Below are 25,679 nucleotides of genomic sequence, written 5' to 3'. Positions count from 1 at the left end.
AGCAGGCAGCACGTCTCACCCCGAACCTATGGACACCACACCTCCTTCTCACGCTGCCATCTTCCATTCTGCTCCTGTTTTCCCCAGCACCCAATCTATGGCTTTGGCGGGCATTGGTGCTTCAGCAGGCAGCACCTCAGACCCCGAACCTATGGACACCACACCTCCTTCACACGCTGTCATCTTCCATTCTGCTCCTGTTTTCCCCAGCACCCCACTGACGGCTTTGGCGGGCATCGGTGCTTCAGCAGGAAGCACGTCAGACCCCGAACCTATGGACACCACACCTCCTTCACATGCTGTTATCTTCCATTCTGCTCCTGTTTTCCCCAGCACCCCATTGACGGCTTTGGCGGGCATCGGTGCTTCAGCAGGAAGCACGTCAGACCCCGAACCTATGGACACCACACCTCCTTCATATGCTGTCATCTTCCATTCTGCTCCTGTTTTCCCCAGCACCCCATTGACGGCTTTGGCGGGCATCGGTGCTTCAGCAGGAAGCACGTCAGACCCCGAACCTATGGACACCACACCTCCTTCACACGCTGTCATCTTCCATTCTGCTCCTGTTTTCCCCAGCACCCCATTGACGGCTTTGGCGGGCATCGGTGCTTCAGCAGGAAGCACGTCAGGCCCCGAACCTATGGACACCACACCTCCTTCACACGCTGTCATCTTCCATTCTGCTCCCGTTTTCCCCAACTCCAGCCTCAGAATGCGCTGAGGCCTGTAGCCTAGTTACGCCAGCTCAGAACAATGATGAGCACACCTTTTTCCAATCACCTTTCCTCATGCTCCCCATGCCTCATACTGCCCTGCTTCTTTATTCTTTATGCCACAGATACCCAAAGCCCCTTGCATTTGGGGAGGCGGATTTGAGACCTATTGTCAGGTCACGTCCTCGCTTGGCTGCCCTGTGAATAAACCTCCTCTTTGCTGCAAACCTCAGCATTTCAGTGTTTTGGCTTGCTGCGCCTCAGACAGAATGGTTGGGAGCAGTGGTACAGGTCCCTTGCCTGTGAGGGAAGCTGCTTCCTAGTGGTCACGTTGTGGATGTTTTCTCCTCTCGGGGTGGGGGCGGGGCAGACATCCTGCTCTTCAGGAAAGGGAGAAACGCAGGTGCCAAACCCTTGCCCTCAGCGTCACCGTCACCTAGGAACTTGTTAGAAGCACAGAATCCAGGCCCCACCCAGAACTACTGAATACCAGCCTGCATTTAACAAGATCCACAAGAGAGGCATACCCATATTAAAGTTGGAGAGGCACCAAGGTCTCATCGTCTTCTCCATGGCTAATGAAAACGAAGCAAAGATTCATCCCGAGCCGACTCTGCCTCAGTCACCTGGATATCACATGAGCTCATTTCATCCTCTCCAGAACCTGCAAATGAGACTGAGGGTCAGAGTGCTCTAGCACCCAAGGTTCCATAAAAGAACATGACCAAGGCTCACTGGAGCCCAGACTTCCAAAAAAGAAGGCCCCTGAGCACAGCATGGCACCACCGCAGCCCAAACCGTGGGCCTGGAGGGCAGGCCAGGCTCCCCACGCAGAGTTCACACCATTCGACAGATGCCCACAGCAGACCGCAAGGCGATATGAGAAGTAAGTTCTGATTGTGGAATCTCTGAATTTTGAGATTTAAAGAAAAGAATCTGTTTTCGGGGGATGGTTAAAACAGTTCTACCAAGGAGCAAAGAGAGGGCATCTCAAGGCCCCTTCTGGACTTAGAATTTAATGCCTACTTATTGAGAAATGCTCCGTGCATTTGCTCAGCCCTACGTCGAGATGAAGTTCTCTCTCTGTGCCGTAGAAGCTTAGGTTCTAAAAAGGCCACAGAAATGGGTGAGACCTAAAAAATGCCAGAACAATGCAACGGCCTTAATCAGACTGTCTTTGCTTTGCCTTGCTTACAAGTCACTGACTTTAAACTGAATATGGTGTCATGTCTTTATGTTTCTTGAAGCTTTTTTTACAAAAGATCATATAAAGATTTTCTTCCATGGTAAGACTTTTATATTGTATTTTTCTTAAACTGGAGTGTGGTACATTTACCCTCCATCAGATGATTGCTTATAGCTCACCTTGCTTTATTAAGGATACCGCTAGAGGCTTCTATGTCCCTACTAACAAGAATACATTTTCAGGCCCATGCAAACCAATGAAAATCCAAGATTTCAGAGCACAAGATAATGAAAATTCTCTCTATCCGCATCTTTTACTACTTTTAATCTGGTAACAGTCCCTAAGTGTGTCAGATGAAAGGTACTGTCGTGGGAATTGACGTCGTTAACAGCATTGCATACAGGTAAGTCTTGATTGTTCCAATTTCTCAAAAAGTTGGACACATTTACTGCCTCTATGACATCTCTAGGGTGTGTGGAAGAAATAAAAAAGAGGCCTGTACAATGTATTTCTCAAAATATACACACATAGAGTTTGCACATACAAACAGGGAAACCTTATAAATAATGTATGGGGAGCAAAGCATTGTCGGTAAGGGAACTAATCATTTCGAAAGCCAACACTGTCACCAAGTGTCCACGCACCAAAACTGACTGGGAATTTTCACGGGCCACCAAACCAGAGGTGGAGATTTTTAGGCACATTCTTGCCAGAAAAGAGAGCCTAGGGCATAAACCACTCAACTGGTTGGCACGAATGCCAGGGCAACCCAAGCAAGTGGATATACAAGCCTACGTAACGCTTGGAAGTAGGAAGCTTTGGGGAACTACACCTGGGCTGGTACTGGCCTCCCTCCCCAAAGGGACAAGGAGAGCAGATACCTGGATGGAGTCAAGAGAGAGAAAAAAGAAAGGCAAGGCTGGGTGTGGAGCAACGTGTGGATCCAGGAGCATGTGTCTCAGAACTGCCGGGGCTCTGCAGACCAGCTGCATCCCCATTCTCCTTGACCCTCATTGGTATAATGAACTCAGGGTGGGCGCATCCCGGCTGCCAAGTCACTTCCACCTGTCCATAGAGTTGACAGTTACTTGCTCACAGTGAACCAGCCTCTCTGGACCTAACAGCTACTGCAGGAGGCGGTAGTGGAGATCAAGCTGAAGACAACGACCAGATGCGAAGGAGGAAGGGACGTTCAGCGGACCGACTGGGTGGACTGATGGTGTGGGGTTAAGTCTGCAGAGCTAAAGGGGCCAGATGTAGAAAAGGGAAGGGGAACCATGAGGATATGGTCAAGCCCCATCGTATGGATATTTCATCCATATGTTGTATACAAATTCCATTCAATTTGCTCTGAGTGAAAAAGAGAGAACAAAATTATCCTTTCAACCATGTCAGTGACTTTATTTACCATCTCATTTGATGAGCTCATAGCCCAGGGTCAGAGGGAAATGGGAGCTGTGAGCCTGCCATCTCTCAGGAAGTCTCAGGCCTCAGAGGCCCCTCATAGCCAAACTACCTCACCTTTTGCACTTTTCAAGCAACGTTATTCCTAAGTGCGAGTCACCCTCTTCATCAGGTTCGCCAAGAAACAGCAATCTCTCCCAATGAGAGAGGAAAGATGGGCTACTTTGGCTTTCTGGGGCACAATATGTAGTTCTCCAAAATGGTACCTGCCTGGGGGATTTTTCAAGAAAATTAAGCATCAGTGGTGATCTGTTTGTCTTCACATAACCTATGACCCAGATGTGCTGAGAAATAAGAAAAGGACAAACGAATCAAGGGCAGCTGATCCAAGGAGGCAAGGGGCAACTTCCACAGCCTACGTGGAAAGCTAGAGGAAGGGAACATCCAGCTGGTGGGAGCTGAAGACAGGGGCCCGTCCTCCTTGGGCTCGGGATGCCACCCCCTCTTCCTACATCTTCACGCTCCCCTTCTCTGTTGGCCCCTCCCAGCCATATTAAAGAGTCACAAGGAAATGCTCTCCTCCACTCCATTCTCCTGTCCTCCTATCCATCCCTCCCTTCTTTCCCTTTGCCATCAATTTCTTCACTTGCGCCCCAGTTCTCCCCTCCCATCTCCACTGCGATCTGGTTTCTGCCCCACTACTCTCGGAAACTGATCTCCTCGAAGCCCCCAATGATTTCTCCGTTGACAAGTCCAGGGGACTACTTCTCAATCCTTCTCTTTGTGACCGCCAAGCCGAGTTAGATCTTAAACAACGTCTCCGTCTTGAAAATCTCTTCCCTTGACTTCTGCGCCACCTTTCCTTTTCTTTTCATGAGACTGATCACAACCAGTGCTGCAGATTCCATCGAATTAAGGAATGCTGTTGCCTACACGTGTGAATGAGCTGTGAGTAAAGTACTGAAGTAGAGGACACCAGAAGTGAAACGTCTTCATGAATGTCCACGTGGCTGAGCAGCAAGTTAACCTTTCATACGTGTGCTAGAGAAGAAGAGTTGGGTTTTATTTTATTTACTTTTCCCTGGACGGTGTTGAATGACTACCATGTACAAGTTCAGGCTACCTTTTGCTGAGGAGAGCTGAGAGAAAACTGAACAATAGAGCTGTCTTTTTCTTGACCAGTTCACCTTAGTTTCCCAAACTCTAAGTCTTTCCCTAATTCTTTCTCCTTTTTATGCTAGTAAAATGAACATAACACAAAATTCACCATTTGGATCACCTTACAATTCACTGTACCATTCAGTGGAATTTACTGCTGTCAAAATGTTGTGCAACTATCGCCACTGCCTAGCTGCAAAACATTTTCATCAAAAAAGAGGAAACCTACACCCATTTTAAGGAGTCATTCCCTATCTCCCTCTCTTCCAAACCTCTGGCAACCACTAATGTAGAATCTTTTCTGTGTGTATGGATTTGCCACTGCTGGACATTTCATATAAATGGAACCATACAATATGTAGCCTTTCATGCCTGACTTCTTTCACTTAGTTGCACCCATCATGTAGCATGTATCAGAAATCCACTCACTCTTATGGCTGAATCCTTCATACTGTTTGAATACAAAATTAAAAATACGTTGAGAGTGAAGCTCTGTTTTAATGGCACATCTATTAGGCCAATTCATTGAAAGAAGCTGAAGATGGAGATATTGTGAAATGATAATCGTTGAGAAGCCTCAGCCAATTGGATAATGAAAAGTTTGGGAAATGTTGCAAAAAATTATGTGCTTTATATTAAAAGCCTATTAAACAAGGATTCAGGAGATTGTCTTTTTCTTGCAGGTAACTTAAATGAGGCAGAAAGACATAACTGCCCTTTAAAACACATTTTGAAGGGATTCTATTTATCCTTAATAGACGAATGGGAGTACAGGAAGTTCACATCCAATATGGACTCCCTGTCCAAACACTGTTTATCGTTCTAGCCACCACTATCGAATTATATTTCTTGAGAGTAAGGCAGCTCAATTCCTGCATATTACTTTCTAAACTTCATCCATCAAATCCATTAATACAGTATAAACAAGAGTTGTTCATGTTTAAGTGCAGTTCAAATATCAGGTATAAAGAACCCCCAGTAAGAAAAAGAATCCTATATCTCTTGCCAGAATGTGGTCAGCTCTGGGGTGCTCTGCTAGCTGAAAGACACATTCATTATTAAGAGGATAGAGGCTGTTTAAGAGGGAGGAGAGCCAAAAAATTTTAACTACATATATGTGTTAAGAACAGTGCTAGGTTATCTCATGTTCTATATCAGTCAAGGCTCACCATTTTACATACGTGGAAAGCAAAGTTAAAAGTGTATTCGTAGGGCTTCCCTGTTGGCGCAGTGGTTAAGGATCCACCTGCCAGTGCAGGGGACACGCGTTTGAGCCCTGGTCCGGGAAGATCCCACATGCCACGGAGCAACTAAGACCATGTGCCACAACTACTGAGCCTGCGTGCTAGAGCCCGTGAACCACAACTACTGAAGCCCACGCACCTAGACCCCGTGCTCAGCAACAACGAGAAGCCACCACAATGAGAAGCCCGCGTACTGCAACAAAGAGTAGCCCCCGCTCACCGCAACTAGAGAAAGCCCGCGCACAGCAACGAAGAGCCTAGGCAGCCAAAGATAAATAAATAAATACGTCTATTTAAAAAAAAAAGTGTTTTAGTAACTTACTAAAAGGCACGCAATCAGTAAACGTGAGCAAGGATTCAATCCCAAATCTGTCACACTGAAGTTTAAGCTAATACTTGAAATTAATAAAAAGAGCACTAAATTAAAAGTTCAGAGATATTTTTTATTTCATACTTTCACTAATGCTCTTTGGAGATAAATCATTTCATTTATATGGGCCTTAGTTTTCACAACTATAAGAGTTGGAAGCTTGACTAGATGATCTGTATGTAGTCTTCCAATTCTAAAATGTTCCACTAATTTGGATTCCTACAATAATTGCCCTTGCAATACACGCATGCTGCCACCAAGTAGCAGTAGAGACTACTAGTTCCTTTTTTATCCCCAGTGGGGGTGCATTTTGACAGCAGACTTATCCGTCAATAGTACAACCTGTTAGTATAACTATAAGATAACAAAATAATCTGGTGTTCTTTCCTGTAAAAGAGAAGCTTTACATTGTGTCTGTGAATCGTACCAGAATCACCTGTAGGTTTATAAATATAGAGGAAATCCTGAACCCATTGAATGAGAATCTTCAGAGACAGGACTCGGGCATCTGGAATTTGGGGCTCCCATCATTTGTATATTTTATTTCATTTTATTTTTGCCTATGTACAATACTTGTCACATCCTTTTGAATCTTTAAAAGGTTCTTTCTGTTTTAAATTTTAGAATATCCCATAATCTTCACCTACTTTTCATAAGGTGTTATCTGTTATGTTTATTCGATCTTGTGCTTCTCCTGGTTAAGGCTTCTTTCTTTCCTTTTTTTTTTTTCGTGGCCCTGCCTCATGTCTTGCAGGATCTTAGTTCCCTGACCTGGGATTGGACCCCAGGGCCCCAGCAGTGAAAGCGCCATGTTCTAAACACTGGACCACCAGGGAAGTCCCAAGATTTCAGTTTTAAATGACTTTCTTCCCACTCTAATTCATTCCTGGGATCAGTTTCATGTTTGGACATTAAAGCAACCTTGCATTGCCAGAATAAAGCTACTTTGATTCTGATATATGATTGTTTTACATACCATGGATATAGGTTGTGCTTCTCTTTACACATTGTGCATGCATGTTCAAAGGAGAAACTGGCCTGTGATTCTATTCTTGTAATATTCTTTATAGATTTGTTTTAAGAGTCTATACTTTATATTTTATTTATTTATTTTTGGCTGCATTGGGTCTTCATTGCTGCATGCGAGCTTTCTCCAGTTTCGGCGAGCGGGGGTCTATTCTTCGTTGCGGCGAGTAGGCTTCTCATTGCAGCCTTCTGACCCCATGGGCTTCTGACCCCATTCGTCGGTGCTACTTCAGTTCCTTACCCCTTCCCTTCTGACCCTGGGCGGTGAAATCCTCTTTCTGCGGCTGGCCTGCGGCAGAAAGTCAATGAGGCAAGAGTAGGCTTGGAGTATCCAAGGAGCAGAAAGGATGTCAGCGTGTGGAAAACAGAGCGAGCAAATTGGAGAGGAGAAGGAAACAGTCAGAGAGGAAACAGAGGCCCAGATTTCTAGGTCTGTGGAGGCACTCTGAGGACTTTGCATTTTCTGTGAAGAAGCCACCGAAGAAATTTGAGTGACATGATCTGACTTATGTTTTAACAAGATCTCTCTGGATGCCACGTTGATTAGAGACTGTAGGAGAGCAAGGACAAGCCCCAGAAGACCAACAGCTGATTCAGAGAAGTGATTACTCAAACACGGTCCCCCTCCTCAGTGAAGACGCAGAGCAGGAATTGGCAAATAATGGCCACAAATCAAATCAGGCTCTCAGCCTGGATCTGTGGGACTGTGAGCTAATAATGGTTCTCACGTTCAGAAAGCTTGTTGAAGAAGAAAGAGGAGGAGAAGCTACAGAAACTGTATATGGCCCACAAAGCCTAAGATATTTAAAATCCAGAAGATGCTTTCCAACACCTGATGTAAAGCATGTGGCTGGTAGGAGGTCCTCAACAAAATTTGGAAGAGGAATACATGAGTCAGTTCGTTCCTGAAAACACTGTAAAGTGATAGGGGTCAAGAAACATTTACCCCTTCACCCTTAACCTTCACAAATGATGCCAGTTCCATTGAGCTATGGAAAAATACTTTCTGGCTTTCAAAAGAATAACCCAGAGGGCATTTTCTCACATAGGCAAGGTCATAAACAACTGTCAAGTGAAGTTGAAATAGCAACAAATCAAATAATAACAGAAAACATTTTTACAGATTTTTAAATCTTACAAAGCATTTTCATGTTCATTATCTAATTTAATCCTCAAATCAACGTCATGAGATAGTTAGTATTTCCCCATTAGAAATGACCACATATTAAATCCTTAGTGATTGCTCAAGAAAAGCTGAAATCTTGAGTATTACATCTATTAATGCCATGGTTGGGTGTTTTCCCATGGGAACACTGGATGCTAAAATCCACAGGGATTTTCAGCTCAAGATGGCAGACTAGGAAATATATTTACTTTCTGTTCCTCCTGAAACCATATCTAAATAAAACTGCAGAAATACCAAAATTAATCAACCAATAAAAGCCAAGATATTTTGCAAGTCATCAACCACAGAAAGATTTCAACACATTTCGAGAAGGCAAACAATGAAATGGAGGAGCCGTGAATAAAAGAATGAAGAAAAAAAGGCTGACCCTAAGTAAGGTCTGCACAAAGCCACTCAGCTTTTGCTGAGCTCTGGTTACAGTAAAGGCCACAGGAAAGAAGAGGGGCTGAAAACAAGGAGGCAAACGTCATTTAAGGAAAAACAGTTCATTTAATGAGCTCCAGGGAACACTCAGCCTGCTGCCATACTAACTCATGAATTACAATGGATAGTTGGTAAGCAAGACAAGAAAACAGGGAAGAAACAAAAGAAACAAAAATCAAGACACTGTTTCTAACTGAACTCTTCTCAAATGAGATCGAGGAATTCTGGTTCAATGCCACAGCTGTAAATCATTTCTGCTCTTGGAGAGGTTACGAAGGGCTTATAATATTTCCCTTATTTTCAGACAGAATTTAGGTCTGAGCAAAAGCTTTTGTGTCCTCCAACCCCAAAATTTATTGGGGATGGAAGCCCAGATTTGCTGGGACATACCATAAAAAGAATCTCATGAGCAGAGGGTCAAACTGATTTTGGAATATATGAATTATGCCCAGTGTGAGTTTCAATCGGTATATATATATATATATATATATATATATATATATATACACATTTGTACTGATCTATATGATTTTGGGTTCTGAAACTCCTACATGTCACATGCGTGATACATAACAGACAATGTCAGCCCCAGGAGGGAGAAAACACTCCAATGAAGCAAGCCAAAGAAACAAGTTTTGAGCAAGGTCAAGTGATGAGTAGACCAGGATTGTTCAATTCCTACCTGTCATGCTGAAGCTTCCAGCTCCTGAATAACAACACATGCTTCCCTTGTCCTACACACCCAAGAGTACGTCTCCTCTCTTGGCCATAAGAATCTCTAGAGTTACATATGTGTAGTAAAGAGTGGACCCGGCTGGCATACTCACAATGACCAAATTGTGTTGATCCTACTTTATACCAATACATCGCTCCACGCTGAAGTTGCAATAAATGATATATTTGCTTTCTAGACATCAATGAGACGCCTTACTGGATATAATCCAGGAAGGCCAGAGAAGCTGGCTTCTAATCCATACGGAACAATTCACTGCTGAATTTCTTTCAGGATAGCCCATGATTTATCTAGAATATCATCTTTACATATCTGGATCCTTCAAACTAGGCAAAGGGAAAATACGGGCTTAAGCCTCGATTAGAAATATGGAATGGTGCCATGCTGACAACTGGTGGTCCCTGACCAGTATCTTCTGAGATTAGAACACAGTGTGGTGGATGACCAATTCATGCGTTGAACAAAAGAAGACCTCCTACAGGGCAGTGTAGCTGTTCGTTACAGGTATGGAATTAGGGCTAAGTACCATAAGGACTACAAGGAAAAACGAAAAACAAGTAACACATGAAGCATATACGATAAGGAGGCGCCACAGTCCAGAGCACAAGCTCTGGAATCACACAGGCTTGGATCGAATCCCGGCTAAGCCACTACCGTCTATATACCCTGAAGGACAGGCCAAGGTTTGAATGTTGTTTTACCACATTTCAAAAAAGAAGTGAAGAAAGAACCTATCTGCCAGGAAGGGACATCGTGGGGTGCAGCATCCAGTCGGAACAGGGCCCTGCATCTCCTGCTCAGAAACCTTGGCCACCTGGCTCGTGGTGATGCTGGCAGCTGAGCAGCCCTGGAGAAGGCGATCCTCTCTCCAGGTCTCGCAGAGAAGCTGGGGAGGTCTCCGGACGAGGTGGCCCACACCCTGGTAAGCTCTGGCTGCCTCCTGCCCTCAGGTCTCAGCAGGCTCTGGCCTCTGGGCCCCGTGGTGGGGAAGGCCTGGCCGATACATACGCAGGGCTGAGGGGCCTGCAGAGCCAGTCCCCAGGCAGGGTGAGCTCTGGAGGAGGCTTCCACAGTCCCCAACAGTCTCCGCATGGTGGCCCATCTGGTGCCAAACACCTGCCACCCACAGCGAGAAGTCCCAGCCACTAGAAAGTCCAGAAGGGGCCCCGCCCTTTGCCTTTGGGCCGGGGTTAAGCCACCAGCTGGGCTTGCATGTGACCCCTGCCACGCCCCCTGCCCCGCCCGCCCTTTCTCTGTGACACGTACAATGGATATGTCATAAAGCCAGGCTGAGCCAGTGCTATAAATTCGGAGGAGTTAGAATCTAGGAAGAAGCTCTCCCACTTTCACTCTCTGCTCTCAGATCAGGCAGGCAGTACCTCTAATATGGAAGCTATGGACACCACACCTCCCTCCCAGGCTGTCCTCTTCCATTCTGCTCATGTTTTCCCCAGCACCCCACTGACGGCTTTGGCGGGTATCGGTGCTTCAGCAGGCAGCACGTCTCACCCCGAACCTATGGACACCACACCTCCTTCTCACGCTGCCATCTTCCATTCTGCTCCTGTTTTCCCCAGCACCCAATCTATGGCTTTGGTGGGCATTGGTGCTTCAGCAGGCAGCACCTCAGACCCCGAACCTATGGACACCACACCTCCTTCACACGCTGTCATCTTCCATTCTGCTCCTGTTTTCCCCAGCACCCCACTGACGGCTTTGGCGGGCATCGGTGCTTCAGCAGGAAGCACGTCAGACCCCGAACCTATGGACACCACACCTCCTTCACACGCTGTTATCTTCCATTCTGCTCCTGTTTTCCCCAGCACCCCATTGACGGCTTTGGCGGGCATCGGTGCTTCAGCAGGAAGCACGTCAGACCCCGAACCTATGGACACCACACCTCCTTCACACGCTGTCATCTTCCATTCTGCTCCTGTTTTCCCCAGCACCCCATTGACGGCCTTGGCGGGCATCGGTGCTTCAGCAGGAAGCACGTCAGACCCCGAACCTATGGACACCACACCTCCTTCACACGCTGTCATCTTCCATTCTGCTCCTGTTTTCCCCAGCACCCCATTGACGGCTTTGGCGGGCATCGGTGCTTCAGCAGGAAGCACGTCAGGCCCCGAACCTATGGACACCACACCTCCTTCACACGCTGTCATCTTCCATTCTGCTCCCGTTTTCCCCAACTCCAGCCTCAGAATGCGCTGAGGCCTGTAGCCTAGTTACGCCAGCTCAGAACAATGATGAGCACACCTTTTCCCAATCACCTTTCCTCATGCTCCCCATGCCTCATACTGCCCTGCTTCTTTATTCTTTATGCCACAGATACCCAAAGCCCCTTGCATTTGGGGAGGCGGATTTGAGACCTATTGTCAGGTCACGTCCTCGCTTGGCTGCCCTGTGAATAAACCTCCTCTTTGCTGCAAACCTCAGCATTTCAGTGTTTTGGCTTGCTGCGCCTCAGACAGAATGGTTGGGAGCAGTGGTACAGGTCCCTTGCCTGTGAGGGAAGCTGCTTCCTAGTGGTCACGTTGTGGATGTTTTCTCCTCTCGGGGTGGGGGCGGGGCAGACATCCTGCTCTTCAGGAAAGGGAGAAACGCAGGTGCCAAACCCTTGCCCTCAGCGTCACCGTCACCTAGGAACTTGTTAGAAGCACAGAATCCAGGCCCCACCCAGAACTACTGAATACCAGCCTGCATTTAACAAGATCCACAAGAGAGGCATACCCATATTAAAGTTGGAGAGGCACCAAGGTCTCATCGTCTTCTCCATGGCTAATGAAAACGAAGCAAAGATTCATCCCGAGCCGACTCTGCCTCAGTCACCTGGATATCACATGAGCTCATTTCATCCTCTCCAGAACCTGCAAATGAGACTGAGGGTCAGAGTGCTCTAGCACCCAAGGTTCCATAAAAGAACATGACCAAGGCTCACTGGAGCCCAGACTTCCAAAAAAGAAGGCCCCTGAGCACAGCATGGCACCACCGCAGCCCAAACCGTGGGCCTGGAGGGTAGGCCAGGCTCCCCACGCAGAGTTCACACCATTCGACAGATGCCCACAGCAGACCGCAAGGCGATATGAGAAGTAAGTTCTGATTGTGGAATCTCTGAATTTTGAGATTTAAAGAAAAGAATCTGTTTTCGGGGGATGGTTAAAACAGTTCTACCAAGGAGCAAAGAGAGGGCATCTCAAGGCCCCTTCTGGACTTAGAATTTAATGCCTACTTATTGAGAAATGCTCCGTGCATTTGCTCAGCCCTACGTCGAGATGAAGTTCTCTCTCTGTGCCGTAGAAGCTTAGGTTCTAAAAAGGCCACAGAAATGGGTGAGACCTAAAAAATGCCAGAACAATGCAACGGCCTTAATCAGACTGTCTTTGCTTTGCCTTGCTTACAAGTCACTGACTTTAAACTGAATATGGTGTCATGTCTTTATGTTTCTTGAAGCTTTTTTTACAAAAGATCATATAAAGATTTTCTTCCATGGTAAGACTTTTATATTGTATTTTTCTTAAACTGGAGTGTGGTACATTTACCCTCCATCAGATGATTGCTTATAGCTCACCTTGCTTTATTAAGGATACCGCTAGAGGCTTCTATGTCCCTACTAACAAGAATACATTTTCAGGCCCATGCAAACCAATGAAAATCCAAGATTTCAGAGCACAAGATAATGAAAATTCTCTCTATCCGCATCTTTTACTACTTTTAATCTGGTAACAGTCCCTAAGTGTGTCAGATGAAAGGTACTGTCGTGGGAATTGACGTCGTTAACAGCATTGCATACAGGTAAGTCTTGATTGTTCCAATTTCTCAAAAAGTTGGACACATTTACTGCCTCTATGACATCTCTAGGGTGTGTGGAAGAAATAAAAAAGAGGCCTGTACAATGTATTTCTCAAAATATACACACATAGAGTTTGCACATACAAACAGGGAAACCTTATAAATAATGTATGGGGAGCAAAGCATTGTCGGTAAGGGAACTAATCATTTCGAAAGCCAACACTGTCACCAAGTGTCCACGCACCAAAACTGACTGGGAATTTTCACGGGCCACCAAACCAGAGGTGGAGATTTTTAGGCACATTCTTGCCAGAAAAGAGAGCCTAGGGCATAAACCACTCAACTGGTTGGCACGAATGCCAGGGCAACCCAAGCAAGTGGATATACAAGCCTACGTAACGCTTGGAAGTAGGAAGCTTTGGGGAACTACACCTGGGCTGGTACTGGCCTCCCTCCCCAAAGGGACAAGGAGAGCAGATACCTGGATGGAGTCAAGAGAGAGAAAAAAGAAAGGCAAGGCTGGGTGTGGAGCAACGTGTGGATCCAGGAGCATGTGTCTCAGAACTGCCGGGGCTCTGCAGACCAGCTGCATCCCCATTCTCCTTGACCCTCATTGGTATAATGAACTCAGGGTGGGCGCATCCCGGCTGCCAAGTCACTTCCACCTGTCCATAGAGTTGACAGTTACTTGCTCACAGTGAACCAGCCTCTCTGGACCTAACAGCTACTGCAGGAGGCGGTAGTGGAGATCAAGCTGAAGACAACGACCAGATGCGAAGGAGGAAGGGACGTTCAGCGGACCGACTGGGTGGACTGATGGTGTGGGGTTAAGTCTGCAGAGCTAAAGGGGCCAGATGTAGAAAAGGGAAGGGGAACCATGAGGATATGGTCAAGCCCCATCGTATGGATATTTCATCCATATGTTGTATACAAATTCCATTCAATTTGCTCCGAGTGAAAAAGAGAGAACAAAATTATCCTTTCAACCATGTCAGTGACTTTATTTACCATCTCATTTGATGAGCTCATAGCCCAGGGTCAGAGGGAAATGGGAGCTGTGAGCCTGCCATCTCTCAGGAAGTCTCAGGCCTCAGAGGCCCCTCATAGCCAAACTACCTCACCTTTTGCACTTTTCAAGCAACGTTATTCCTAAGTGCGAGTCACCCTCTTCATCAGGTTCGCCAAGAAACAGCAATCTCTCCCAATGAGAGAGGAAAGATGGGCTACTTTGGCTTTCTGAGGCACAATATGTAGTTCTCCAAAATGGTACCTGCCTGGGGGATTTTTCAAGAAAATTAAGCATCAGTGGTGATCTGTTTGTCTTCACATAACCTATGACCCAGATGTGCTGAGAAATAAGAAAAGGACGAACGAATCAAGGGCAGCTGATCCAAGGAGGCAAGGGGCAACTTCCACAGCCTACGTGGAAAGCTAGAGGAAGGGAACATCTAGCTGGTGGGAGCTAAAGACAGGGGCCAGTCCTCCTTGGGCTCGGGATGCCACCCCCTCTTCCTACATCTTCACGCTCCCCTTCTCTGTTGGCCCCTCCCAGCCATATTAAAGAGTCACAAGGAAATGCTCTCCTCCACTCCATTCTCCTGTCCTCCTATCCATCCCTCCCTTCTTTCCCTTTGCCATCAATTTCTTCACTTGCGCCCCAGTTCTCCCCTCCCATCTCCACTGCGATCTGGTTTCTGCCCCACTACTCTCGGAAACTGATCTCCTCGAAGCCCCCAATGATTTCTCCGTTGACAAGTCCAGGGGACTACTTCTCAATCCTTCTCTTTGTGACCGCCAAGCCGAGTTAGATCTTAAACAACGTCTCCGTCTTGAAAATCTCTTCCCTTGACTTCTGCGCCACCTTTCCTTTTCTTTTCATGAGACTGATCACAACCAGTGCTGCAGATTCCATCGAATTAAGGAATGCTGTTGCCTACACGTGTGAATGAGCTGTGAGTAAAGTACTGAAGTAGAGGACACCAGAAGTGAAACGTCTTCATGAATGTCCACGTGGCTGAGCAGCAAGTTAACCTTTCATACGTGTGCTAGAGAAGAAGAGTTGGGTTTTATTTTATTTACTTTTCCCTGGACGGTGTTGAATGACTACCATGTACAAGTTCAGGCTACCTTTTGCTGAGGAGAGCTGAGAGAAAACTGAACAATAGAGCTGTCTTTTTCTTGACCAGTTCACCTTAGTTTCCCAAACTCTAAGTCTTTCCCTAATTCTTTCTCCTTTTTATGCTAGTAAAATGAACATAACACAAAATTCACCATTTGGATCACCTTACAATTCACTGTACCATTCAGTGGAATTTACTGCTGTCAAAATGTTGCGCAACTATCGCCACTGCCTAGCTGCAAAACATTTTCATCAACCAAGAGGAAACCTACACCCATTTTAAGGAGTCATTCCCTATCTCCCTCTCTTCCAAACCCCTGGCAACCACTAATGTAGAATCTTTTCTGTGTGTATGGATTTGCCACTGCTGGACATTTCATATAAATGGAACCATACAATATGTAGCCTTTCATGCCTGACTTCTTTCACTTAGTTGCACCCATCATGTAGCATGTATCAGAAATCCACTCACTCTTATGGCTGAATCCTTCATACTGTTTGAATACAAAATTAAAAATACGTTGAGAGTGAAGCTCTGTTTTAATGGCACATCTATTAGGCCAATTCATTGAAAGAAGCTGAAGATGGAGATATTGTGAAATGATAATCGTTGAGAAGCCTCAGCCAATTGGATAATGAAAAGTTTGGGAAATGTTGCAAAAAATTATGTGCTTTATATTAAAAGCCTATTAAACAAGGATTCAGGAGATTGTCTTTTTCTTGCAGGTAACTTAAATGAGGCAGAAAGACATAACTGCCCTTTAAAACACATTTTGAAGGGATTCTATTTATCCTTAATAGACGAATGGGAGTACAGGAAGTTCACATCCAATATGGACTCCCTGTCCAAACACTGTTTATCGTTCTAGCCACCACTATCGAATTATATTTCTTGAGAGTAAGGCAGCTCAATTCCTGCATATTACTTTCTAAACTTCATCCATCAAATCCATTAATACAGTATAAACAAGAGTTGTTCATGTTTAAGTGCAGTTCAAATATCAGGTATAAAGAACCCCCAGTAAGAAAAAGAATCCTATATCTCTTGCCAGAATGTGGTCAGCTCTGGGGTGCTCTGCTAGCTGAAAGACACATTCATTATTAAGAGGATAGAGGCTGTTTAAGAGGGAGGAGAGCCAAAAAATTTTAACTACATATATGTGTTAAGAACAGTGCTAGGTTATCTCATGTTCTATATCAGTCAAGGCTCACCATTTTACATACGTGGAAAGCAAAGTTAAAAGTGTATCCGTAGGGCTTCCCTGTTGGCGCAGTGGTTAAGGATCCACCTGCCAGTGCAGGGGACACGCGTTTGAGCCCTGGTCCGGGAAGATCCCACATGCCACGGAGCAACTAAGACCATGTGCCACAACTACTGAGCCTGCGTGCTAGAGCCCGTGAACCACAACTACTGAAGCCCACGCACCTAGACCCCGTGCTCAGCAACAACGAGAAGCCACCACAATGAGAAGCCCGCGTACTGCAACAAAGAGTAGCCCCCGCTCACCGCAACTAGAGAAAGCCCGCGCACAGCAACGAAGAGCCTAGGCAGCCAAAGATAAATAAATAAATACGTCTATTTAAAAAAAAAAGTGTTTTAGTAACTTACTAAAAGGCACGCAATCAGTAAACGTGAGCAAGGATTCAATCCCAAATCTGTCACACTGAAGTTTAAGCTAATACTTGAAATTAATAAAAAGAGCACTAAATTAAAAGTTCAGAGATATTTTTTATTTCATACTTTCACTAATGCTCTTTGGAGATAAATCATTTCATTTATATGGGCCTTAGTTTTCACAACTATAAGAGTTGGAAGCTTGACTAGATGATCTGTATGTAGTCTTCCAATTCTAAAATGTTCCACTAATTTGGATTCCTACAATAATTGCCCTTGCAATACACGCATGCTGCCACCAAGTAGCAGTAGAGACTACTAGTTCCTTTTTTATCCCCAGTGGGGGTGCATTTTGACAGCAGGCTTATCCGTCAATAGTACAACCTGTTAGTATAACTATAAGATAACAAAATAATCTGGTATTCTTTCCTGTAAAAGAGAAGCTTTACATTGTGTCTGTGAATCGTACCAGAATCACCTGTAGGTTTATAAATATAGAGGAAATCCTGAACCCATTGAATGAGAATCTTCAGAGACAGGACTCGGGCATCTGGAATTTGGGGCTCCCATCATTTGTATATTTTATTTCATTTTATTTTTGCCTATGTACAATATTTGTCACATCCTTTTGAATCTTTAAAAGGTTCTTTCTGTTTTAAATTTTAGAATATCCCATAATCTTCACCTACTTTTCATAAGGTGTTATCTGTTATGTTTATTCGATCTTGTGCTTCTCCTGGTTAAGGCTTCTTTCTTTCCTTTTTTTTTTTTCGTGGCCCTGCCTCATGTCTTGCAGGATCTTAGTTCCCTGACCTGGGATTGGACCCCAGGGCCCCAGCAGTGAAAGCGCCATGTTCTAAACACTGGACCACCAGGGAAGTCCCAAGATTTCAGTTTTAAATGACTTTCTTCCCACTCTAATTCATTCCTGGGATCAGTTTCATGTTTGGACATTAAAGCAACCTTGCATTGCCAGAATAAAGCTACTTTGATTCTGATATATGATTGTTTTACATACCATGGATATAGGTTGTGCTTCTCTTTACACATTGTGCATGCATGTTCAAAGGAGAAACTGGCCTGTGATTCTATTCTTGTAATATTCTTTATAGATTTGTTTTAAGAGTCTATACTTTATATTTTATTTATTTATTTTTGGCTGCATTGGGTCTTCATTGCTGCATGCGAGCTTTCTCCAGTTTCGGCGAGCGGGGGTCTATTCTTCGTTGCGGCGAGTAGGCTTCTCATTGCAGCCTTCTGACCCCATGGGCTTCTGACCCCATTCGTCGGTGCTACTTCAGTTCCTTACCCCTTCCCTTCTGACCCTGGGCGGTGAAATCCTCTTTCTGCGGCTGGCCTGCGGCAGAAAGTCAATGAGGCAAGAGTAGGCTTGGAGTATCCAAGGAGCAGAAAGGATGTCAGCGTGTGGAAAACAGAGCGAGCAAATTGGAGAGGAGAAGGAAACAGTCAGAGAGGAAACAGAGGCCCAGATTTCTAGGTCTGTGGAGGCACTCTGAGGACTTTGCATTTTCTGTGAAGAAGCCACCGAAGAAATTTGAGTGACATGATCTGACTTATGTTTTAACAAGATCTCTCTGGATGCCACGTTGATTAGAGACTGTAGGAGAGCAAGGACAAGCCCCAGAAGACCAACAGCTGATTCAGAGAAGTGATTACTCAAACACGGTCCCCCTCCTCAGTGAAGACGCAGAGCAGGAATTGGCAAATAATGGCCACAAATCAAATCAGGCTCTCAGCCTGGATCTGTGGGACTGTGAGCTAATAATGGTTCTCACGTTCAGAAAGCTTGTTGAAGAAGAAAGAGGAGGAGAAGCTACAGAAACTGTATATGGCCCACAAAGCCTAAGATATTTAAAATCCAGAAGATGCTTTCCAACACCTGATGTAAAGCATGTGGCTGGTAGGAGGTCCTCAACAAAATTTGGAAGAGGAATACATGAGTCAGTTCGTTCCTGAAAACACTGTAAAGTGATAGGGGTCAAGAAACATTTACCCCTTCACCCTTAACCTTCACAAATGATGCCAGTTCCATTGAGCTATGGAAAAATACTTTCTGGCTTTCAAAAGAATAACCCAGAGGGCATTTTCTCACATAGGCAAGGTCATAAACAACTGTCAAGTGAAGTTGAAATAGCAACAAATCAAATAATAACAGAAAACATTTTTACAGATTTTTAAATCTTACAAAGCATTTTCATGTTCATTATCTAATTTAATCCTCAAATCAACGTCATGAGATAGTTAGTATTTCCCCATTAGAAATGACCACATATTAAATCCTTAGTGATTGCTCAAGAAAAGCTGAAATCTTGAGTATTACATCTATTAATGCCATGGTTGGGTGTTTTCCCATGGGAACACTGGATGCTAAAATCCACAGGGATTTTCAGCTCAAGATGGCAGACTAGGAAATATATTTACTTTCTGTTCCTCCTGAAACCATATCTAAATAAAACTGCAGAAATACCAAAATTAATCAACCAATAAAAGCCAAGATATTTTGCAAGTCATCAACCACAGAAAGATTTCAACACATTTCGAGAAGGCAAACAATGAAATGGAGGAGCCGTGAATAAAAGAATGAAGAAAAAAAGGCTGACCCTAAGTAAGGTCTGCACAAAGCCACTCAGCTTTTGCTGAGCTCTGGTTACAGTAAAGGCCACAGGAAAGAAGAGGGGCTGAAAACAAGGAGGCAAACGTCATTTAAGGAAAAACAGTTCATTTAATGAGCTCCAGGGAACACTCAGCCTGCTGCCATACTAACTCATGAATTACAATGGATAGTTGGTAAGCAAGACAAGAAAACAGGGAAGAAACAAAAGAAACAAAAATCAAGACACTGTTTCTAACTGAACTCTTCTCAAATGAGATCGAGGAATTCTGGTTCAATGCCACAGCTGTAAATCATTTCTGCTCTTGGAGAGGTTACGAAGGGCTTATAATATTTCCCTTATTTTCAGACAGAATTTAGGTCTGAGCAAAAGCTTTTGTGTCCTCCAACCCCAAAATTTATTGGGGATGGAAGCCCAGATTTGCTGGGACATACCATAAAAAGAATCTCATGAGCAGAGGGTCAAACTGATTTTGGAATATATGAATTATGCCCAGTGTGAGTTTCAATCGGTATATATATATATATATATATATATATATATATATACACATTTGTACTGATCTATATGATTTTGGGTTCTGAAACTCCTACATGTCACATGCGTGATACATAACAGACAATGTCAGCCCCAGGAGGGAGAAAACACTCCAATGAAGCAAGCCAAAGAAACAAGTTTTGAGCAAGGTCAAGTGATGAGTAGACCAGGATTGTTCAATTCCTACCTGTCATGCTGAAGCTTCCAGCTCCTGAATAACAACACATGCTTCCCTTGTCCTACACACCCAAGAGTACGTCTCCTCTCTTGGCCATAAGAATCTCTAGAGTTACATATGTGTAGTAAAGAGTGGACCCGGCTGGCATACTCACAATGACCAAATTGTGTTGATCCTACTTTATACCAATACATCGCTCCACGCTGAAGTTGCAATAAATGATATATTTGCTTTCTAGACATCAATGAGACGCCTTACTGGATATAATCCAGGAAGGCCAGAGAAGCTGGCTTCTAATCCATACGGAACAATTCACTGCTGAATTTCTTTCAGGATAGCCCATGATTTATCTAGAATATCATCTTTACATATCTGGATCCTTCAAACTAGACAAAGGGAAAATACGGGCTTAAGCCTCGATTAGAAATATGGAATGGTGCCATGCTGACAACTGGTGGCCCCTGACCAGTATCTTCTGAGATTAGAACACAGTGTGGTGGATGACCAATTCATGCGTTGAACAAAAGAAGACCTCCTACAGGGCAGTGTAGCTGTTCGTTACAGGTATGGCACTTAGGGCTAAGTACCATAAGGACTACAAGGAAAAACGAAAAACAAGTAACACATGAAGCATATACGATAAGGAGGCGCCACAGTCCAGAGCACGAGCTCTGGAATCACACAGGCTTGGATCGAATCCCGGCTAAGCCACTACCGTCTATATACCCTGAAGGACAGGCCAAGGTTTAAATGTTGTTTTACCACATTTCAAAAAAGAAGTGAAGAAAGAACCTATCTGCCAGGAAGGGACATCGTGGGGTGCAGCATCCAGTCGGATCAGGGCCCTGCATCTCCTGCTCAGAAACCTTGGCCACCTGGCTCGTGGTGATGCTGGCAGCTGAGCAGCCCTGGAGAAGGCGATCCTGTCTCCAGGTCTCGCAGAGAAGCTGGGGAGGTCTCCGGACGAGGTGGCCCACACCCTGGTAAGCTCTGGCTGCCTCCTGCCCTCAGGTCTCAGCAGGCTCTGGCCTCTGGGCCCCGTGGTGGGGAAGGCCTGGCCGATACATACGCAGGGCTGAGGGGCCTGCAGAGCCAGTCCCCAGGCAGGGTGAGCTCTGGAGGAGGCTTCCACAGTCCCCAACAGTCTCCGCATGGTGGCCCATCTGGTGCCAAACACCTGCCACCCACAGCGAGAAGTCCCAGCCACTAGAAAGTCCAGAAGGGGCCCCGCCCTTTGCCTTTGGGCCGGGGTTAAGCCACCAGCTGGGCTTGCATGTGACCCCTGCCACGCCCCCTGCCCCGCCCGCCCTTTCTCTGTGACACGTACAATGGATATGTCATAAAGCCAGGCTGAGCCAGTGCTATAAATTCGGAGGAGTTAGAATCTAGGAAGAAGCTCTCCCACTTTCACTCTCTGCTCTCAGATCAGGCAGGCAGTACCTCTAATATGGAAGCTATGGACACCACACCTCCCTCCCAGGCTGTCCTCTTCCATTCTGCTCATGTTTTCCCCAGCACCCCACTGACGGCTTTGGCGGGTATCGGTGCTTCAGCAGGCAGCACGTCTCACCCCGAACCTATGGACACCACACCTCCTTCTCACGCTGCCATCTTCCATTCTGCTCCTGTTTTCCCCAGCACCCAATCTATGGCTTTGGCGGGCATTGGTGCTTCAGCAGGCAGCACCTCAGACCCCGAACCTATGGACACCACACCTCCTTCACACGCTGTCATCTTCCATTCTGCTCCTGTTTTCCCCAGCACCCCACTGACGGCTTTGGCGGGCATCGGTGCTTCAGCAGGAAGCACGTCAGACCCCGAACCTATGGACACCACACCTCCTTCACATGCTGTTATCTTCCATTCTGCTCCTGTTTTCCCCAGCACCCCATTGACGGCTTTGGCGGGCATCGGTGCTTCAGCAGGAAGCACGTCAGACCCCGAACCTATGGACACCACACCTCCTTCACACGCTGTCATCTTCCATTCTGCTCCTGTTTTCCCCAGCACCCCATTGACGGCTTTGGCGGGCATCGGTGCTTCAGCAGGAAGCACGTCAGACCACGAACCTATGGACACCACACCTCCTTCACACGCTGTCATCTTCCATTCTGCTCCTGTTTTCCCCAGCACCCCATTGACGGCTTTGGCGGGCATCGGTGCTTCAGCAGGAAGCACGTCAGGCCCCGAACCTATGGACACCACACCTCCTTCACACGCTGTCATCTTCCATTCTGCTCCCGTTTTCCCCAACTCCAGCCTCAGAATGCGCTGAGGCCTGTAGCCTAGTTACGCCAGCTCAGAACAATGATGAGCACACCTTTTTCCAATCACCTTTCCTCATGCTCCCCATGCCTCATACTGCCCTGCTTCTTTATTCTTTATGCCACAGATACCCAAAGCCCCTTGCATTTGGGGAGGCGGATTTGAGACCTATTGTCAGGTCACGTCCTCGCTTGGCTGCCCTGTGAATAAACCTCCTCTTTGCTGCAAACCTCAGCATTTCAGTGTTTTGGCTTGCTGCGCCTCAGACAGAATGGTTGGGAGCAGTGGTACAGGTCCCTTGCCTGTGAGGGAAGCTGCTTCGTAGTAGTCACGTTGTGGATGTTTTCTCCTCTCGGGGTGGGGGCGGGGCAGACATCCTGCTCTTCAGGAAAGGGAGAAACGCAGGTGCCAAACCCTTGCCCTCAGCGTCACCGTCACCTAAGAACTTGTTAGAAGCACAGAATCCAGGCCCCACCCAGAACTACTGAATACCAGCCTGCATTTAACAAGATCCACAAGAGAGGCATACCCATATTAAAGTTGGAGAGGCACCAAGCTCTCATCGTCTTCTCCATGGCTAATGAAAACGAAGCAAAGATTCATCCCGAGCCGACTCTGCCTCAGTCACCTGGATATCACATGAGCTCATTTCATCCTCTCCAGAACCTGCAAATGAGACTGAGGGTCAGAGTGCTCTAGCACCCAAGGTTCCATAAAAGAACATGACCAAGGCTCACTGGAGCCCAGACTTTCAAAAAAGAAGGCCCCTGAGCACAGCATGGCACCACCGCAGCCCAAACCGTGGGCCTGGAGGGTAGGCCAGGCTCCCCACGCAGAGTTCACACCATTCGACAGATGCCCACAGCAGACCGCAAGGCGATATGAGAAGTAAGTTCTGATTGTGGAATCTCTGAATTTTGAGATTTAAAGAAAAGAATCTGTTTTCGGGGGATGGTTAAAACAATTCTACCAAGGAGCAAAGAGAGGGCATCTCAAGGCCCCTTCTGGACTTAGAATTTAATGCCTACTTATTGAGAAATGCTCCGTGCATTTGCTCAGCCCTACGTCGAGATGAAGTTCTCTCTCTGTGCCGTAGAAGCTTAGGTTCTAAAAAGGCCACAGAAATGGGTGAGACCTAAAAAATGCCAGAACAATGCAACGGCCTTAATCAGACTGTCTTTGCTTTGCCTTGCTTACAAGTCACTGACTTTAAACTGAATATGGTGTCATGTCTTTATGTTTCTTGAAGCTTTTTTTACAAAAGATCATATAAAGATTTTCTTCCATGGTAAGACTTTTATATTGTATTTTTCTTAAACTGGAGTGTGGTACATTTACCCTCCATCAGATGATTGCTTATAGCTCACCTTGCTTTATTAAGGATACCGCTAGAGGCTTCTATGTCCCTACTAACAAGAATACATTTTCAGGCCCATGCAAACCAATGAAAATCCAAGATTTCAGAGCACAAGATAATGAAAATTCTCTCTATCCGCATCTTTTACTACTTTTAATCTGGTAACAGTCCCTAAGTGTGTCAGATGAAAGGTACTGTCGTGGGAATTGACGTCGTTAACAGCATTGCATACAGGTAAGTCTTGATTGTTCCAATTTCTCAAAAAGTTGGACACATTTACTGCCTCTATGACATCTCTAGGGTGTGTGGAAGAAATAAAAAAGAGGCCTGTACAATGTATTTCTCAAAATATACACACATAGAGTTTGCACATACAAACAGGGAAACCTTATAAATAATGTATGGGGAGCAAAGCATTGTCGGTAAGGGAACTAATCATTTCGAAAGCCAACACTGTCACCAAGTGTCCACGCACCAAAACTGACTGGGAATTTTCACGGGCCACCAAACCAGAGGTGGAGATTTTTAGGCACATTCTTGCCAGAAAAGAGAGCCTAGGGCATAAACCACTCAACTGGTTGGCACGAATGCCAGGGCAACCCAAGCAAGTGGATATACAAGCCTACGTAACGCTTGGAAGTAGGAAGCTTTGGGGAACTACACCTGGGCTGGTACTGGCCTCCCTCCCCAAAGGGACAAGGAGAGCAGATACCTGGATGGAGTCAAGAGAGAGAAAAAAGAAAGGCAAGGCTGGGTGTGGAGCAACGTGTGGATCCAGGAGCATGTGTCTCAGAACTGCCGGGGCTCTGCAGACCAGCTGCATCCCCATTCTCCTTGACCCTCATTGGTATAATGAACTCAGGGTGGGCGCATCCCGGCTGCCAAGTCACTTCCACCTGTCCATAGAGTTGACAGTTACTTGCTCACAGTGAACCAGCCTCTCTGGACCTAACAGCTACTGCAGGAGGCGGTAGTGGAGATCAAGCTGAAGACAACGACCAGATGCGAAGGAGGAAGGGACGTTCAGCGGACCGACTGGGTGGACTGATGGTGTGGGGTTAAGTCTGCAGAGCTAAAGGGGCCAGATGTAGAAAAGGGAAGGGGAACCATGAGGATATGGTCAAGCCCCATCGTATGGATATTTCATCCATATGTTGTATACAAATTCCATTCAATTTGCTCCGAGTGAAAAAGAGAGAACAAAATTATCCTTTCAACCATGTCAGTGACTTTATTTACCATCTCATTTGATGAGCTCATAGCCCAGGGTCAGAGGGAAATGGGAGCTGTGAGCCTGCCATCTCTCAGGAAGTCTCAGGCCTCAGAGGCCCCTCATAGCCAAACTACCTCACCTTTTGCACTTTTCAAGCAACGTTATTCCTAAGTGCGAGTCACCCTCTTCATCAGGTTCGCCAAGAAACAGCAATCTCTCCCAATGAGAGAGGAAAGATGGGCTACTTTGGCTTTCTGAGGCACAATATGTAGTTCTCCAAAATGGTACCTGCCTGGGGGATTTTTCAAGAAAATTAAGCATCAGTGGTGATCTGTTTGTCTTCACATAACCTATGACCCAGATGTGCTGAGAAATAAGAAAAGGACGAACGAATCAAGGGCAGCTGATCCAAGGAGGCAAGGGGCAACTTCCACAGCCTACGTGGAAAGCTAGAGGAAGGGAACATCTAGCTGGTGGGAGCTAAAGACAGGGGCCAGTCCTCCTTGGGCTCGGGATGCCACCCC

The sequence above is a fragment of the Delphinapterus leucas genome, chromosome 9 (assembly GCF_059928025.1).
Source record: "Delphinapterus leucas isolate spDelLeu-1000000601 "Yukka" chromosome 9, BTC_Dleu_Yukka2, whole genome shotgun sequence".
Classification (NCBI taxonomy): domain Eukaryota; kingdom Metazoa; phylum Chordata; class Mammalia; order Artiodactyla; family Monodontidae; genus Delphinapterus; species Delphinapterus leucas.
Note: the sequence above shows the minus strand (reverse complement) of the source record.